Consider the following 20,077-nt stretch of genomic DNA (forward strand, 5'->3'; position numbering starts at 1 on the left):
AAACTGGATGAGAACATGTATAATCATGGGTGTGACTGTACCTAGAAAAGAGGAGATTAGAGAGATGATAAGAAACCATCAAAAGATTAGCCAAGAGTGATAGTGAAGTCAAGCAAGAAAGTATTTCAACAAAGAGGGAGTGATAAATTGTGTTAAATACTGCTCAGAGGTAAAGTAAAATTGGTTAAGGTATTGGTTAAGGTGTCGTTAATGTGGAGCCTGGATGATCTTAAGAATGGCAGTTTTGGTGACTGGAATTTGATTGAAAGGGACAGTTAAGAGAATGGGAGTAGAGGAAGTGGAGATAACATCTCTATAAAGAGTAAGAAGTAGCAATTTCTTACTTGACACATCCCCAAAGGCAAGGGAATTAAAAGCAAAAATGAACTACTGGGACCTTATGAAGATAAAAAGCTTCTGCACAGCAAAGGAAACAACCAACAAAACTAAAAGGCAACCAATGGAATGGGAAAAGATATTTGCAGATGACATATCGGACAAAGGGCTAGTATCCAAAATCTATAAAGAGCTCGCCAAACTCCACACCCGAAAAACAAATAATCCAGTGAAGAAATGGGCAGAAAACATGAATAGACACTTCTCTAAAGACGACATCCAGATGGCCAACAGGCACATGAAAAGATGCTCAACGTCGCTCCTCATCAGGGAAATACAAATCAAAACCACACTCAGATATCACCTCACGCCAGTCAGAGTGGCCAAAATGAACAAATCAAGAGACTATAGATGCTGGCGAGGATGTGGAGAAACAGGAACCCTCTTGCACTGTTGGTGGGAATGCAAATTGGTGCAGCCACTCTGGAAAACAGTGTGGAGGTTCCTCAAAAAATTAAAAATAGACCTACCCTATGACCCAGCAATAGCACTGCTAGGAATTTACCCAAGGGATACAGGAGTACTGATGCATAGGGCCACTTGTACCCCAATGTTCATAGCAGCACTCTCAACAATAGCCAAATTATGGAAAGAGCCTAAATGTCCATCAACTGATGAATGGATAAAGAAATTGTGGTTTATATACACAATGGAGTACTACATGGCAATGAGAAAGAATGAAATATGGCCCTTTGTAGCAACGTGGATGGAACTGGAAAGTGTGATGCTAAGTGAAATAAGCCATACAGAGAAAGACAGATACCATATGGTTTCACTCGTATGTGGATCCTGAGAAACTTAGCAGAAACCCATGGGGGACGGGGAGAAAAAAAAAAAAAGAGGTTAGAGTGGAAGAGAACCAACGCATAAGAGACTCTTAAAAACTGAGAACAAACTGAGGGTTGATGGGGGGTGGGAGGGAGGGGAGGGTGGGAGAGGAGGGCACCTTTTGGGATGAGCACTGGGTGTTGTATGGAAACCAATCTGACAATAAACTTCATATATTGAAAAAAAAAAAAAGAGAGAGAAGCAGTATGCCTGGGTGGCTCAGTTGTTTAAGCGGCTGACTTTGGCTCAGGTCATGATCTCATGATTTATGAGTTCAAACCGCGCATCAGGTTCTCTGCTGTCAGCGCAGAGCCCACTTCGGATCCTTGGTCTCTCTCTATGCCCCTCCCCTCCTTGTGCTTTCTCTCAAAAATAACATTTTTTTAAAAAGTGTAAGAAACAGAAGAAGTTACACTTTAAAGGGAAGAAGATAAATGAAGCAGCTACTAGAAATGGAAGTGGATCAAGGGATTTTTGTTTAAAGATCTAAGAATTAATAGCATGTTTAATAATTAGGGAAGGATTCAGGATGGGGGGAAATGATTATGCAGAAGAGAGGGAAGTGCTTTTTTTACTGTTTTTTTTTTTTTTTTTTTTGGTAGAATGTTCTATGATAGGCAAGATGAATAGAATCTAGTGGAAAATGAAAGTGCTGGGCCTTAGGTAGGAAAATAGAGAGTTCTACCATAGTAACCAGAGAAACGGAAGAGTGTATCACACAAGATGTTGGTAAGTGGATAGGAGTTTGTAGAAGTTGTGGTTTCATAGCTTCAATTTTCCTAGTGGAGTAAGAATTGAGAATGAGAATGGAGGAGAAAGATGAGCAGGTAAAAGTTTCATATAAACTAGGGAAGTGAAAATAAACTGTCAAAACAACTGACAAGTAGATAAAAAATAGTTCCAGTTGTCTCTAACAATTTTGGTGTAGTAGAACTCTAATTCCCTCATAGTGTGGAATTCTGTGTGCCAAGAAAAAATGGAAATGCTATGACATTACAGAAATTGCGTTCCTCCTTCAATTTGTAAGCCTTTGACTATGATAACTGGAAATGGTTTGGGGATTTCCAGCTTTGTGGTATTTTTAAAAAAATTGTTTAATGTTTGTTTATTTTTGAAAGAGAGAGAGAGAGTATGAATGGGGAAGGGACAAAAGGAGAGAGGGAGACACAGAATCTGAAACAGGCTTCAGGCTCTGAGCTGTCAGCACAGAGCTGGATGCGGGCTCAACCAACTGTGAGATCATGACCTGAGCGGAAGTGGGACGCCTAACCCAATGAGCCATTCAGATGCTCCTTAGCTTTCTGATATCTTAATTGAAATTTTATAATTAGTCTCCTGAGCAAGTGTTTTTTAGAGGATTATTGGTCTTGATAATGTGATATTTTGTATTTGAAGCTATATATTTTCAAACATTTTATTTTAAAAAAATGTTTATTTTGAAAGAGTGCATGCACATGAATTGGGGAGGGGCAAAGAGAGAATCCTAAGCAGACTCCAAGCTGTCAGTGCAGAGCCCTATCTGGGGCTCAACCCCACAAACTGTGAGATCATGACCTGAGCTAAAATCAAGAGTCAGATGCTCAACTGAGCCACCAGGCTAGTGTATTAAGGTAACAAGCTTCTCTGGCTAATCATTCATCAACTTGTCACTTATCTAAACTCCAACATAAATGTTCCTATTTAGTGAGAAGCATTCCTCCAAGCAGTGATTCAGGAAACCTGGCTACTTCCAACTTTTAATTCTGCCATGTTTAACAACGGGCTTCCAAGGTTGCTGCAAAAGGGGAAACACCAAAAAGATTTGCTGACAGATTGGCTTGAAATAAGGATGAAGTGAGAGAAAAAGAAGGTACAAAGTTGGGTCTTGAAGTTTTGTTTTGATGTAATATTTGGGGGCGGGGGCTACGTAATATTTGAGCTATCTTTGATATCTAAGTGGAGATGTTGAATAGATCATTGAACAAATGAATCTGGAGTTCTCCAGAAGGATCATTATTTGGTAATCATTGGCATATACATGTCATTTAAAGCATAGGACTGTGTGCACTCTTTCTGTGGACAGTGAGTGTGTAGTTACAGAGAAGAGTTAATACCCTTGGGATACTGGAACATTTAAAAGTCAAGCAATAGAGGAGTTGCTGCGAAGACTAAGAAGGACAGACAGGTGAAGTGTAAGGGGTCATGAAGCTTAAAGACCAAAGTGATTTAAGAAGGGAGTATTCTCCCATGTCCAATCCTTCTGAGTGGCAATACTTGAAAGCAAATAATTGGATTTATCTATATGACATACAATCTCTGCCGTCAATGACTTGATGTCCAGCGGCAAATATAAGTGTGTAAACAAATGAGTCACTTATAATGTAAGTAATTCAACAGTATGTAAGAGATACAGAGATGTGAAAGATAATTTCATGTCTTGGCTTCAGAGAAGACCTTCTAGAAGAGATGAATTTTGGACATAAAAAAGAATGCTACTGGTGTATAAGAAGGACAAGGGAAAATTAAGGCAGGAGAAATAGCAATATAAAGGATGAGCTGAAAAGTAGGTAGGAGAACCAGACCATGGTGTCTTCATGTAGTATGTTATATTCCAAAGCTTGGACTTTTTGATATGGAAAATTGAATAGAGTTTAAGCAAGGAAAATAAGACTTTATTATTTAAAATACAGTATTTTAAAATTTAAGTTTTACAAAAGTGTAACAAGTGTTTATAAGGTCTCCCAACTCTATTATTCATCCCCATAATTGAAAAAGACTTTTGTGTTTAGAAAGCTCATTAAAGGTCAGTTGGAACAGGGTGACGTTATTGCAGCTATGGAAATAGTCCAGATGAGAGATGGGAAAATTTCTTAGACTAAAAATTTTAAGTTACAGACTTTTAGATTATATCTAATACCTAGCATAAGAAAAATATCCATAATTTTATCTCTTTAAACCCTCCTTCATGTAAATGTAAGTTAATGATGTCAAAGAACAACTTGCTTTGGTTGATATAAAGGTTAGAAATAAATTATTTATAATTTAGGCAACCTGAATTCAGTATAATTAGTAGTCCACAGGCTGTAGAAGTACATCTACTTTAATCAGTGGCAGGTCATCTCTGGGTTAGAAATAGGAAATGACAAACAGGAGACAGGTAGGACTTACCATTATTAAGTTATGAAATCATAGAGTTTAGAGCTGGAGGGAACTGAAAAGATAATTTCAATAGATCAATAATTTGAGGCCTATAAAAGTAATCATAATGAAAAGGAAAAGATAGTTTTGAAAACTGAATTTGTATGCATATACATACTTTACATCAATACATAAATATAATCATAAAATCTTACTGCCTTCTTTTTTCCTTTTGCTTTTGTCTTCCCCCTTTCTTTCCCTCTCCACACACATCAGGGTCGCCCTCTGCCAAATCCCACTCTCCTGGGGGAAAAATCCTTTCCTGTTTTTTTCAATCACTGATAGATGTAGATAATAAATGTAATATATTTAGTTACATACTTTTACATAGGCATACACACAGGATTCTCTTGTCATGGTTAATTTACAAAAATGGGATAATATTATATATGCTTTTCAGAGTCTTTCTTTACTCAGTATCTCATGACAATCTCTTTAAAGCTTGGTGTAGTTCCAATTCATTCTTTTATTATTATTTTTTTTAAGTTTATTTATTTTTGAGACAGAGTGAGCACAAGTTGGGGAAGGGCAGAGAAGGGGGTGGGGGAGAGACAGAATCCCAAGCAGCCTCCATACTGTCAGCATAGAGCCTGACACAGGGCTCAATCCCACCAACTATGAGATCATGCGTGACCTGAGCTGAAATCAAGAGTCACTTAACTGACTGAGCCACCCGGGTGCCCCTGCAATTCATTCTTTTAAATGGCTGTAGTAATATTTCATGGATGTACCATAATTTAGCTATATATTAGAGTATGGTAGAGACTTTTATGATCACCTATACCTACTTCTTCTCTCCTTCTAGGCACACAAGATAAAGATTACATTTCCCTTCGCATCTTGGTGAGCTTATATTGTAAGTTCTGGCCAAGGGAGTTTAGATAGAACTGATACGCAGTAATTACTTCTGTGCCAGAGTATTTGATTAATAGTGTGAGACCTTCTAGAACATTCTTCCTCCTGCTGCAGCAATTTGGGATGTTACAGATGACAAAACTCCTGTCATTCTACGTGAGTAAAAATTACATAAATTAAAGTTTCCCCATTAGCCCATCATGGTCATGTAGTATGAATAAGATATAAGACTTTGTAGCGTTAAGCCCCTGAGAGTTTGGGGTTGTCTATGATTGTTGGCATAATCTACTCTATCTTAACTGATATAAGGAGAATTCTCTTTGTTTCCAGTTTTTTGCACTATGAACAATGCTAATGTTAGTGCTTTTATTTCTGTAAATTATTAATTTTGGAATTGATGGGCCTACAGATATGCATATTAAAATTTTTAATAGGTGTTGTCTAGGAGTGATAGTAAAAATATGTAATCACTGGTATGGAAATATGTATCATGTGTATAAATCATTTTTTTTTTTTCAACGTTTTTTTTTACTTATTTTTGGGACAGAGAGAGACAGAGCATGAACGGGGGAGGGGCAGAGAGAGAGAGGGAGACACAGAATCGGAAACAGGCTCCAGGCTCCGAGCCATCAGCCCAGAGCCTGACGCGGGGCTCGAACTCATGGACCGCGAGATCGTGACCTGGCTGAAGTCGGACGCTTAACCGACTGCGCCACCCAGGCGCCCCAATCATTTTGTAATTAATAGTTGAAACTATATTCTATGACAATATATTCTACAGAGTACAGCTTATTCTCTTATAAAAGCCTGGGTGGCTCAGTCAGTTAAGTATCCAGCTTCAGCTCAGGTCATGATCTTGTGGTTTGTGAGTTCAAGCCCCTCATTGGGCTCTCTGCTGTCAGCTGGAGTCACCTTCAGATCCTCTGTCTCTCTCTCTTTCTGTTCCTCCCCCTCTCATGCTTTTTCTCTCTAAAAAATAAACATTAAATTAAGTGCTAATCAAGAGTTGTAAACTGTAATACAAATTGATTATTCTAAATTATTTTTTAATTTTTAAAAATTATTGCTATGTTATATGATATTACATTAAAAGTTTTCTAGTCCTTATAAAAATAACTGAGATTTTTGTATATTCTGTTTATCAGCTAAATCACAAATATAGGTTGTTGGGGTTATCATGTTTACTTAAGTCAAAACTAATTCTTTGGGCCAGTCTGCATGTTACATGTGTCAGTTAAAAGTATTGTGGTTTTTTTTGTTGTTTTGTTTTGGTTTGTTTTGGGTTTTGTTTTTTTATTTTTTGTTTTGGCCTACTGAATTTGGAATCTTAGCAACTGTTGTTCATGTTTTGAATAACAACCTCTGTGTGGCTGAGTTTTAGGTCTAAAAAAATGATGATACTTATAACTAGAAAAAAATAATAGGCATTTTGAAAGGTATCTAGCACAAAGCAAGTGCTAATCATGATTACCTCTCATTTTTATTAATAAAATCAATCTTATGCATGCCCATGACATGTAGGCTTTCAGTGGATTTTAATGAATTTGACTCACCATATGAAGGTGAAAATTTAACAGGGACAGTGAAAAAGAAGGACCTGTTTTCTAGAAGTTCCCTAGCTCAAATTGGCCAAGTGGACTCTCTCCAGCCTCAGAAGCCTCCTTTCTGTCTTAGGAATACCTGAAATGTCAACAGAATCCATATTGCCAGACTGGTGCCTGCAATAGCTATTGTTACCACACACCTGTTTCTCCCAGGTTCTTTGAAAAATTTGGAGTTAACTTGGAGGCTACTGTTCCTATGAATGGACACATTAGGGGCTACCTCAGGGCAGCTCTGGCCAGTAATAGGTGGCCACAGTCTATGAAAAGCCAAATTGGCATGGAGCATTGGTCTACTATTGCTAGCTTCACTGACTGAGGAAGTCTGCCTTGCTGAGGTCTGCATGTGTTTGGAGGAATCAGAAGATGGTGTTTGTTGTATGGGAACTAAAGCAGGATAGCTAGCGGGACAGCAGGTAGATGGGCCCAAGGATGGTCCCCTAGCAGTACCCATCTATAGAGCCTAGGATCCAAAAGGAGGTGTGAGTATGGCATGGCCAGGCCCTCCAGATACAGTGTGGCAGGGGGAAGATAATGATGCCTGGGGAGGTGGAGATTTTTGTCTAATCAACTTGTATCCCACAACCTTGATAAACTCACTAGTTCCAGTCACACTTTTATAGATTCCTTGGGATTTTCTATGTGGATGATTATGTCATCTATGGCTAAAGACATTTTTACTTCTTCCTCTTCAATCTATAACTTTTTCTTTTTATTGCCTTATTGCACAGGCTAGTGCCTTCAGTACAATGTTGTATATATATGATAAGAGTTGACATCCTTGCCTTTTCCCCAATTATTTAACCTTAAGTATGTTGTTAGATATCTTTTTATCAGATTAAAGAAGTTCTTTCTATTGCTAATTTGTTGAAAATTGTATCATGAATGAACGTTGAATTTTCTCAGGCTTTTTCTGAATATTTTGAGATGATCATATGGTATTTTACTTTTAGTCTGTTAATATGTGAATCGTACTGATTGAGTTTTGAATGTTAAACTAACTTTGCATTCCTGGAATGTGAAGGTCATTATATTTTATTCTATTTATATATTATTGGATTCAATTTGCTAAAGTTTTTCTGAAGAATGGCATCTAGTTTTGTTTTTTTGTAATATTTTTGTTTGGTTTGCTATCAAGGTAATGCTGGCCTTATAACATGAGTTGAGAAGCATTCCTGCAATCTAACTTTTGGAGTTTATGTCAAATTGGTATTATTCTTTTTTTAGTGCATGATGGAATTCACCAGGGAAATCATTTGGGAATAGAGTTTTTTAAATAATATATTTAATTATGAATAAATTTATTTGATAAATATGTGGCTACTTACAGTTACTATTTCTTCTTCAGTCAATTTTGATAATTTCTATCTTTCACAAAATGCATATTTTTTTTCCTAAATGGTTGAGTGTATTTGAAATGAAGTTGTTCATAATATTCCCTTAGTATCATATTAATGTCTTTAGGATCTGTAGTGAGGGCTCTTTTTTAATCCCTGATTTTGGTGATTTGTGTCTTTTTCTCTTGACCAGTCTACTTAAATGTTTATGGATTTTATTGATCTTTTCCAGAAAAAAATGGTTTTAGTGGTTTTCCTGTTGATTTTTTGTCCGTTTCCTATTTCTTTGATTGTATTCTCATTTTAATTTTTTCCTTTATTTTGCTTACATTGGATTTACTTTTCTTCCAAATAGAAGCTTAAAAACTTGATTTTAGACCTTTCTTATTTTAATATGTACACTTAAGGCTATACATTTTTCTCTATACATTAGTTACATCTCACAAATTTTGACACATTTTTATTTCTATTCAGTTTTAAATATTTTCTAATTTACTTTTTAACTTTTTGCTTTTTTGCTTTGCACCATTGAATGTTGAAATTGTGTTGTTTAATTTCCAACTATTTCGGAATTTTCCAAATATCCTCTGTTGATATTTAATTTCACTTTGGTCAGAATCTATACTCAGTATCATTATGATCTTTAAAACTTTTTTGACACTTGTATTATGGCCCAGAATATAGTCTTATCTTGGTGAATATCCCATATGTATTCATGTGCATAAAGAATGTGTGTTCTGCTCTTGGTGGATGGAATATTCTACATATATCAATTAGGAAAAGTTGTTTATAGGGTTCAAATTTTCTGTATTTTTTCTTATATTTTGTGTATTTATTTCAATTACTGAGAAAAACGTGTTGAAAATTTCAACTATAATTGCAGATTATTTCTCCTTTTAAATTCTATCAATTTTTATTTCATGTATTTTGGAGTTTGTTTTTAGGCTCATACACATTTAGGATTGCTTTTCTGGTCTTGACTAATTTGACACTTTATCATTGTAGAATATCCCTCTTTATTCATAGTATATTCCTTGCTCTGAGGTTTACTTTGACTTGCATATAGCCACTACAGCTTTCTTTTAATTAATGTTTGCATAATGTATCTTTTTCAGTCCTTTTATTGTCACCCCATGTGTGTCCCTATATGTAAAGTGCATTACTTGGAGATGGAATATATCAGTCTTGATTTTTTCATGCAGTCTTATCATCTTTGCTTTGTAATTTTGAATGTTTAAACCCTTTACACTTAATGTAATTGTCGATGTGGTTAGGTTTAAGTTTATCATATTGCCATTTGTTTTCTATTCTTTATATTTTCCCTCTATTCTTTTTTTTATTTAAATTTTTAAATATTTATTTTTGAGAGAGAGAAAGAGCATGTGTGGGGGAGGGGCAGAGAGAGAGAGGGAGGCACAGAAACTGAAACAGGCTCCAGGCTCTGAGCTGTCAGCGCAGAGCCTGATGGGGTTGAACCTACAAGCTGTGAGATCATGACCTGAGCCGAAGTCAGACACTCAACTGACTAAGCCACCCAGGTGCCCCAATTTTCCCTCTGTTCTTATTTTTTCCACCTGCTCTGTTTTATTATGGTATTGTCATGATTTCATTTTATCTTCATCATTGACTTCTTAAAAATTAATAGACTATTTTTTTTAATTTTTTTTTTAATGTTTATTTATTTTTGAGACAGAGAGAGACAGAGCATGAACGGGAGAGGGTCAGAGAGAGGGAGACACAGAATCTAAAACAGGCTCCAGGCTCTGAGCTGTCAGCACAGAGCCCAACGTGGGGCTCTAACTCACGGACCGTGAGATCATGACCTGAGCCGAAGTCGGCCGCTTAACCGACTGAGCCACCCAGGAGCCCCTAGACTTTATTTTTTAGAGTTATTTTAAGTGCACAGCAAAACTGAGTGGAAAGTATGGAGATTTCCCATATACACATTCCCCCACACATGCATACTCTTTCTATAAATATCCAGTACCAGAGTAGTACATTTGTTACAACTGATGAATCTTTATCAATACATCATTATTACCTGAAGTCCATAGTTTACATTACGGTTAATTCTTGATGTACATTTTCTGGGTTTTCACAAATGTATAATGACAGATACCCACCACTATAGTATCATACAAAATATTTTCACTGTCCTAAAAATTCTCTGTTCTCTGCCCATTCATCGCTTCCTTCCCTCAATCCCTGATAACCACTGATATATATTTTTAAATTAAAGTGTAGTTGACATACAATATTATATTAGTTTGAGGTGTACAAAATGGAGATTTGATATTTATATACATTATGAAGTGATTACTATGATAAATCTAGCAACCATCTGTCACCACACAAAGTTGTTACATATTATTAATTATATTCTGTATGCTCTATATCTTATCCCCATGTCTTATGTATTTTATAACTGGAAGTTTGTACCTTTTAATCCCCTATTCTATTTCACCCATTTTCCATACCTCTCACCCTTCTGGCAACCACTAGATTTGTCTCTGTATCTATGAATCTATTTCTGTTTTTTTCTGTTTGTTTTTCTTTTTAGATTTAAGTGGAATCATGATATTTGTCCCTCTCTCTTCGGCTTATTTCACTTAGTATAATATCCTCTAGGTTCATCCATGTTGTCACACATGGCAAGATCTCATTCTTTTTTAGTTGAGTAATACTTCATTGTGTGTATGTATGTGTGTATATATTTTTCCTTCAAAAAAGCTAACTTATTTTTTTTAATGTTTATTTTGAGAGAGAGAGCACATGAGTGGAGGAGGAGGAGGAGGAGGAGGAGGAGGAGGAGGAGGAGGAGGAGGAGGAACATGTTTCTCATTTTGTTTATTGAGCCCTTTATCTCTGCTATGTTATTTTTTATCTCTGTGTTAAGCATCTCACTCATGTCTTCCATTCTTTTCTCAAATCCAGGGAGTATTCATATGATCACTTTATTTTTTTTATTTTTTTAAAGTATTTCTTTATTTTGAGAAGGAGGGAGAGAGAGAGAGAGGGAGGGAGAGAATGGGTGCGGGAGGGGCAGAGAGAGGGAGAGACAGAATCCCAGGCAGGCTCTGCGCTGCTGGTGCAGAGCCTGACGCAGGGCTCAAACTCATGAACTGTGAGATCATGACTTGAACTGAGATCAAGAGTCAGATGCATAACAGACTGAGCCACCCAGGCGCCCCAATAAATTACTTTACTCCATCAGGCATGTTATTATCTCTGTTTCACTTAGATCACTGGCTATAGCCTTGTCCAGTTCTTTCATCTGAGATAAATTTCTCTGTCTCCTCATTTTGTCTGCCTCTCTGTGTCTGTTTCTCTGTGTTAAGAAAGTTAGCTATGTCTCCTATTCTTGAGGGTAATGGCCTTATGAAGAAGCAGTCCTATAGTGCCTTATGGTGTACTGTCCCGGCAGTTTCGAGTGCTTCCAATGTGTGCTACGTGTTCTCTGATATTTTGTCTTGGCCACTTTAACTTTCAGGCCAGTCATCTGCAGAGGCTGTCTTTGCATCTTGTGGGCAGTATTTGATCCCAGGCCTGAATGGGGTGCATTTTAACTAGATATGTTCTGGTCTGCGTGTGAAATGAGGCCTGTCCCCAGTGGAAACGAGGCTCCAGAAAACTCCCACGTGGAGACATGCAGTGTGACCATGGGTTTGGGCAGGTCTTCTGGGGAAGGGGTCCAGCAAAGCTGGGACTGAGGCAAGTGAGACTGGAAAGGGTGGTTCTGCCAGAGTGCTGTGGGGCAGTTCCTTTGTTCCCAGCAGGGTTTCTTCACGAACACTGCCTCTCTGGGATATGCTCTGAAATGAGCAAATAACCTTCCCAGTGTATGTCCCTGGTGCTCTTCAGATCACTGTTTTCACACTACCTACCTACAGATTGTTTCCTGCTGTCTTGCCGAGAGCACGGGGCTCTATCCCAGCCAAGTCTGCTGATCTTCAAAACCCCAGGCTTTGGGGGTGCCTGGGTGGCTCAGTGGTTAAGCTTCTGACTTTGGTGGCTCAGGTCATGATCTTGCAGTTTGTGGGTTCAAGCCCCGCATTGTGCTTTGTGCTGATGGCCCAGAGCCTGGAGCCTGCTTCAGATTCTATGTCTCACTCTCTCTCTCTCTCTCTCTCTCTCTCTCTCTCTCTCTCTCTCTCTCTGCCTCTCCTTCGCTCATGCTGTCTTTCCCTCTCTCTCAAAAATAAATAAACATGAACAAATAATTAAAACAAAACAAAACATGCCAGGCTTTAAGCCCCACTGGTTGCCAGAAGTCAGGAAATTTGTTCCCTCTCACTTTCCAAGCCACTTGCTATGGGGATACATTTTCCCTGTGAGCTCCCCTGTACACACAGTTTGTCTCTTGCCCTTCTCTCTGACCACAGCTCCCTGCCTACCACAGTGGCCACAATCCATTTCTCTCCCAAACCATGTCTCTACACTTCCTACCTTCTTTCATATGGCCTCTTCTTCAGTTGTGGAGTTTGTTCTGCTTGTCTTCAGGTCAATTTTTGGAGTATTTAAGATGATTTGATAGTTACCTAGTTGTATTTGTGGGACAAGTTGAGCCTAGGGTCTTGCTACTCTGCTGCCATTTTCCAGCCTCCATGTGTGTGTGTCTGTACACACACACATACACACACCACATTTTTATCCATTCATCTATTGATAGATGCTTAGGTTGCTTCTGTGTCTTCGCTGTTGTAAACAAAGCTGCAGTGAACACAAGGGTACATATATCTCTTCAAATTGGTATTTTTGTTTTCTTCAGGTAAATATTCAGAACTGGAATTGTTGGATAATATAGTTGTAGTTCTACTTTATTTTTTTGGTATACAGTTTTATTTTTTTAAGTTTTTATTTAAATTCCAGTTAGTTAAAATACAGTGTAATATTAGTTTTCCGTATAGAATTTAGTGATTCAACACTTACATACTACACCAGATGCTCATCACAACAAGTGCACTCCTTAACCCACATCACCTATTTAACTCATTGCTTACCCGCCTCTCCTCTGATAACCATCATTTTGTTCTCTATAGATAAGAGCCTGTTTCTTGGTTTTCCTTTCTTGGTTTTTCCCCTTTGTTTATTTGTTGCTCATATTCCACATATGAATGAAATTAAATGGTATTTGTCTTTCTCTGACTTATTTCGCTTAGCATAATACTCTATCCAAGAGTAGGTCTATCCAAGTCATCACAAATGACAAGATTTCATTCTTTTATATGGCTGAGTAATATTCATTGTATATATAAACCACATCTTCTTTAGCCATTCATCAGTTGATGGACATTTGGGCTCTTTCCATAATTTGGCTATTGTTGATAATGCAGCTATAAGCATAAGGGTGCATGTATCCCTTCAAATTAGTATTTTTGTATCCTTTGGGTAAATACCTATTAGTGCAATTACTGGATCATAGGATAGTTCTATTTTTCACTTTTTAAGGAAGCTCCATACTGTTTTCCACAGTGGCTGCACCAGTTTTCATTCCCACCAAAAGTGTAAGAGGGTTCTCCTTTCTTAACATCTTTGCCAAACTTTTTTCCTGTGTTGTTAATGGTAGCCATTTTGACAGATGTGAGGTGATAGCTCATTGTATGTCCCTGATGATTATTAATATTGAGCATCATTTCATGCGTCTGGTAGCCATTTATATGTCTTCTTGGGAAAAATGTATATTCATGTCTTCTGATCATTTTTTAACTGGATTATGTGTTTTTTGGGGTGTTGAGTTTCATAAATTCTTACTATATTTTGTATACTAACCATTTATAAGGTATGTCACTTGCAAATATTTTCTCCCATTCCAAAGGTTGCCTTTTAGTTTTGTTGATTGTTTCCTTCGCTGTGCAGAAGATTTTTATCTTGTCGATTGTAATACATTTATGAAAGAAATTGAAAGTGACACAAAGAAATGGAAAAACATTCCATGCTCGTGGATTGGAAGAACAAATATTGTTAAAATGTCTATACTACCCAAAGCAATCTACACATTTACTGCAATCCCTATCAAAATACTAACATCATTTTTCACAGAGCTAGAACAAACAATCCTAAATGGCTATTTCCACACTCTATGCCTCTGAGTTGTTTGCCAGCCTTCTCTCCAGGAACAGTGCAGTGCCTTCTTAACAGTTCCCAGCTAACCCTTCGGACTTTGAAAATTCCAGGCTTTAGGGATGTGGTATGGACAGAGGCCTGCCCTGGTTTTCTGGGGGAGGGTCTCAGCATGCTGGGAATGAGGCGGGCTTCACTGAGAAGGTCAGTTGTGCCAGATGTGGTCTTGGTATAAGGAGGTTAGGCAGCCACTGTCAGGGCTGAACCGCTTCCCACAGGTGGCTCTGCATTTATGCTGAAGGGTAGGGGAGGGAAATGGTGCCAGCCAGCTCCTTTGTCCCCGGGGAGAGACATCTCTGTGAATGCTACCTCTCAGGGACTTGCTCCAAGAAGAGTGAATTATCTCCCAGCTATGTGCCCCAGGTGTTCTTTAGATCCCTGTTTCTAAAACCTGTCTGCCCCTAGGTTTTTTGCCTGCCCTCTCTCTAGGAGTAGGGAAGTACCCTCAGGGCTTTATTCCAGCCAAGCCCCTTCACCTTTAAAACATCGGTCTTTAAACCTGGCTGGTTGCAAGAACTCCCAAAAATCAGCCCCTCTCATTTTCCCAGCCATTGGCTTGGGGAAAGTGTTCTCCTTGTGCATTTCCCTGTGTTCTCCTGTCTCCCTCACACTTCACCACAACCACAGCTCCCTCCCCTCCGTAGCACCTGTGGTCAGTTTCTCCCTCATACCACACCTCTGCACCTCATACCTTCCTCAATGTGGCCTCTTCTCTCCCTCAAGTTGTGAAGTTTGTTCTGTCAGTCTTCAGGTTGATTTCTGGAGTATTTAGAATGGTAGTTATCATTTGATAGTTATCTAGTTGTGTTTGAGCTATGAGATGAGCCTGGGGTCCTCCTACTATGCCATCATCTTAGCTCCCTCACCACTTCTATTTTAATTTTTTTGAGGAAACTGTGTACTGTTTCCCATGGTGGCTGCATCATGTCGCATTGCCACCAACAGCACACGAGGGTTCTCTTTTCTCTACATCTTTGCCAACACTTGTTATTTCTTGTCTTTTTGATAATAGCCAATATGATAGGTATGAGATAATATCTCATTGTGGTTTTGATTTGCATTTCTCTGATGATTAGTGATGTTGAACATCTTTTCATGTATCTGTTGGCCATCTGTATATCTTCTTTGGTGAAAGGTCTTTTCAGATGCTCTGCCCATTTTTCGATTGGATTGTTTGTTTTTTCATATTGAGTTGTGTTTTTCCACATTTTGTTTCAGTTATATCATTTGCGAATATTTTCTCCCATTCAGTAAATTGCCTTTTCATTTGGTTGATGGTTTCCTTCACTATGCAAAAGCCGTCTAGTTTGATATAGTCCCATTTGTTTATTTTTGCTTTTGTTGCTCTTGCCTGAAGAGAAAGATGCAAAAAAATTGTTGCTGAGACTGATGTCCAAGAGCTTACTGCTGATGTTTTCTTCTAGGAGTCTTATGATTTCCTGTCTTACATTTAAGTCTTTAAACTATTTTGAGTTTATTTTTGTATATCATATAAAAAAGTGGTCCAGTTTGATTATTTTGCATGTAGTCCAGTTTCCCCAACATCATTTACTGGAAACTGTCTTCTGCCCGTTGTATGCTCTTGCCTCCTCTGTTTTATATTAACTGACCATAAAACCATGGGTTTATTTCTGGACTCTATTCTGTTCCATTGATTTATTATCTGTTCTTGTGCCAGTACCATAATGTTTTTATTTACTATAGCTTTGTAGTATAGTTTGAAATCAGGAAGCATGATACCTATAGCTTTGTTCTTTCTCAAGATTGATTTGGTTATTTAGGGTCTTTGGTGGTTCTATAAAAATTTTAGGATTATCCTAGTTCTGTGATAAATGCCATTGTTATTTCGATGTTTTGATCTGTAGATTGCCTTGGGTAGTGTATGGATACTTTAACAACATTAATTTTTCCAATCCATGAGCACAGAATATTTTTCCTTTTATTTGTGTTCGTCTTTAATTTCTTTTATCAATGTCTTAGAGTTTTCAGTGTATGAGTCTTTCACCTCCGTGGTTAAATTTATTCGTAGGTATTTTATTCTTTTTGATGCAATTGTAAATTGGATTGCTTTCTTAATTTCTTTAAAAGTTCATTATAACTGTATAGAAATGCAATAACTTATGTATATTAATTTTGTATCTTACAACTTTATTGCAGGATACTGCATGACTGCATGTTAACTTTTTAAATTAGTTCTAATATATTTTGGTGGAGTCGTCAGGGTTTTCTATATATAATATCATGTCATCTGCAAATAGTGACAGTTTTATTTCTTTTCCAATTTGGATGCCTTTTATTGTTTTTGCTGTCTGACTGCTATGACTTCCAACACTGTGTTGAATAACTAATGATCTTTTTAATGCCTCTGTAGTTTTGCCTTTTCCAGAATGTCATACGGTTGGGATAATGCAGTAAGTAGCCTTTTCAGATTGTCTTCTTTCACTTAGTAATATGCATTTAGGGTTCCTCCATATTTTTTCATGGCTTGGTAGTTTGTTTGTTCGTTTGTTTTTTTCTACTACTAAATAATATTCCGTTGTCTGGATATGCCACAATTTGTTTATTTTTCACCTTCTGCAGGATATCTTGGTTGCTTTCAAGTTTTGATGATTATGAATAAAGCTGCTATTAACATCTGTGTATAGGTTTTTGTGTGGCTAAGGTTTTCAGCTTTTTTGGGTAAATACCAAAGAGTGAGGTTGCTAGGTAAGAGTATGTTTAATTTTTGTGAGAAACTGCCAAACTGTCTTCCAAAGTGGCTGCAGCATTTTGCCTTCCCACCAGCGGTGAGTGAAGAGTTCCTCTTGCTCCTCATCCTTACCAGCATTTGGTGATGTCATTGTTCTGGATCTTGACCATTCTCTTAGATGAGTAGTGGTATTGTGTTGTTATTTTAATCTGTATTTCCCTGATGACCTATGATGTGAGGCATCTTTTCATATGCTTATGTGCCATCTGCTGTGTCTTTTTGGTTGCAGCGTCTGCTCAGTTATCTTTTAAATCAAACTTAGTTTTCCTACTGTTGATTTTTAAGAGTTCTTTGTATATTTCAGATAGCAATCTTTTACCTGATATATCTTTTGCCAATATTTTCCTCCCAGTCTGTCTTCTCATTCTTTTGACACAATTGGCTTTTAGCTATACTTTTATTTTGAGTGATTGCTTTAAGATTTGCAATATACATCTTCAATTTATAGTTTACCTTCAAATAATATTATAGCACTTCACATATAGTTAAAGAAACTTACAGAAATATATTTCTATTTCCCATTCCTGTTCTTTGTTTTATTCTTGACGTATAGTTTACTTCTTTATATGTTATAAATCCCACAAAACATTGTCACTTTTTCTTTAAGCTGTCAATTGTCTTCTTTTTTTTTAATTTTTAGAATTTTATTTAGTTTTGAGAGAGAGAGAGAGAGTGAGCAGGGGAGGGGCAGAGAGAGAGAGGGAGAGAGAGAATCTCAAGCAGACTCACACTGATGGCACAGAGCACGATGTGGGGCTTGAACTCACAAACTGTGAGATCATGACCTGAGCCAAAACCAAGAGTCAGACGCTTAACTGACTAGGCCACTCAGGTGCCCCCACTTTTTTTTTTTTAAGTTAGGTGAAAATTACATAATAAAATTAAATGCTTTAAAGTGAACAGTTCTGTGGTATTTAATACATTCACAATGTCCCAAATGTTCCATAATGTAACCTTATCTAGTTCCAAATCATTTTCTTTTTATCTTTTAATTTTTAATGAGAGAGAGAGGGAGAACATGTGTGCAAGTGAGCAGGGGAGGGTCAGAGGGAGAGGGAGAGACAGAATGCCAAGCAGGCTCTACACTATCAGCGAGGAGCCCAACATGGGTCTCAGACTCACAAACCAAGAGATCATGACCTAAGCCAAAATCAAGAGTCAGACACTTAATAGACTGAGCCCCCCAAGTGCCCCTCCAAATCATTTTTATAACCCCAAAAGGATGTGCCTGCACCCATTTGCTGTTATTTCCCCATTCCCACTCCCTGAGCTCCTGGTAACCACCAGTGTGCTTTCTGACTTTATGGGTTTACCTATTCTGTATATTTCAAATAAATGGAATTGCACCATATGTGATCTTTTGTGTGTAGCTTCTTTTGACTTTGTTTTATACACACATGTGGGTAAGGAATTTAACTGCATTGTTTGTTTATTATTTCTTGGCTACCACAGATTAATTTGCTAACAGAATCTTTTTTTGTTTTGTTTTGTTGAGAGAGTGGGGGGTGGAGAGAGCATGAGCAGGGAGGGGCAGAGAGAGAGGCTCTCTCTCTGAATTCTCTCTCAGAATTTCAGGCAGGCTCTGCACCATCAAGTGCAGAACCCAACGTGGGCTCAAACCAACGAACAGTGAGATCATGACCTGAGCCGAAACCAAGAGTCAGATGCCTCCCTGATTGAGCTACCCAGGTGTCCCACTAACAGAATCTTTTATTGACTTTTGCATATAAAAATACTATGAACTTCTTTTAAGATAAAAGGTGTACTAAACAAAGATGAGAAAAGTTAAAATAAGTTTTGATGAGATTAATAACCAAAAATTAATATTAATTAATACTGTTGATTAATATTGTTGATTAGCTGTTAGGAAGTAGCTACACATGTTATTATGAGTACAGTTAATACTACTCATATTATTCAGCCAGAGAAATAATATCTAATTACCAAGAGTTTATGCAAAGCAACAAAAATAGAGTGAATGATAGTACACTAAGGGATCAAGAAATATGTTTTGATATACAGGAAAGAAAACTTGATATGGAAGATGCTAGCAATTCCTATTAACATTAATATATGACCTTAATTTCAGAAATGTTTTGAAAAGGGTGGAAAAAGCTTATATAAATTCATATAAATCTGGCATATCAGGGGCTTTAACCTGTTACCAGATGGGAGAAGTAAACTGACATAATTTTTATACATATTAAATCAATTTTGTCCCTCTACTTGGGAACTTTAGGATAATAAAATGATCAATATGCACATTAGGCCCAACTCTACTTGCTATCATTTATTTGTATTGTTTAAGAAAAAAAAAACATTAAAAGGAGTTAAAAAACAGATTTTGTTTCAAATGGCAGACAGTTCTAATGTGATGCTTACAGATAACTCAGAATTCAGATGATAAACTGATTAAAAAATAATTGTTGTACAAGATTTTAGAATTTTATGGAAGCAGAGCAAACTACAAAATTACTCTCTCTTTGAGGAGGGGAAAATACTATATGTCTGATTCATATTCCTGTGCCACTCCTCTGTTTCTCTGTTTAGCTAATTGAAGGTTGTGGGTACTTTTTTTTTTTTCTTTGAAAATGAGTTAAAATTTTAATGCAATAAAAGGACATCAGGAAACTTGGATTTTAGCCTGGTGTTGCCTATAACTATCTATAGAACATCAGAGCAGTTGGGGTGCCTGGCTGGCTCAGTTGGTAGAACATGTGACTCTTGATCTCAGGGCCATGAATTAAAGCCCTATGTTGGGCATGAAGCCTACTTAAAAAGGAAAAAAAACAGGGCAAAAAATTTTTTCAGAACATCAGAGCAGTTAATAGCCTCTCTGAGTATCAAATTATATTTTTGTTTTTTTTTTAATTTACATTTATTTATTTTTGAGAGACAGAGGCAGAGCACAAGTGGGGGAGGGGCAGAGAGAGAAGGAGACACAGAATCCAAAGCAGGCTCCAGGTTCTGAGCTGTCAGCACAGAGCCTGATGCAGGGCTCAAACTCACAAACC

At 37.3% G+C, this 20,077-nt stretch overlaps 1 protein-coding gene across 1 annotated transcript in view; it reads left to right on the plus strand.

Annotated features, from left to right (window-relative positions):
- The first annotated feature begins 2,726 nt into the window (after nucleotides 1-2,726).
- The window catches only part of TSHB (thyroid stimulating hormone subunit beta), a 38,888-nt gene continuing 21,537 nt past the window's right edge, over nucleotides 2,727-20,077 (plus strand). The window contains exons 1-2 of the mRNA XM_045033223.1: nucleotides 2,727-3,073; nucleotides 5,207-5,412. The gene's annotated coding sequence lies outside the window, so the exon portion shown is untranslated. The remainder of the gene's footprint in view (nucleotides 3,074-5,206; nucleotides 5,413-20,077) is intronic.

Source organism: Felis catus, chromosome C1 (assembly GCF_018350175.1).
Source record: "Felis catus isolate Fca126 chromosome C1, F.catus_Fca126_mat1.0, whole genome shotgun sequence".
Classification (NCBI taxonomy): Eukaryota; Metazoa; Chordata; class Mammalia; order Carnivora; family Felidae; genus Felis; species Felis catus.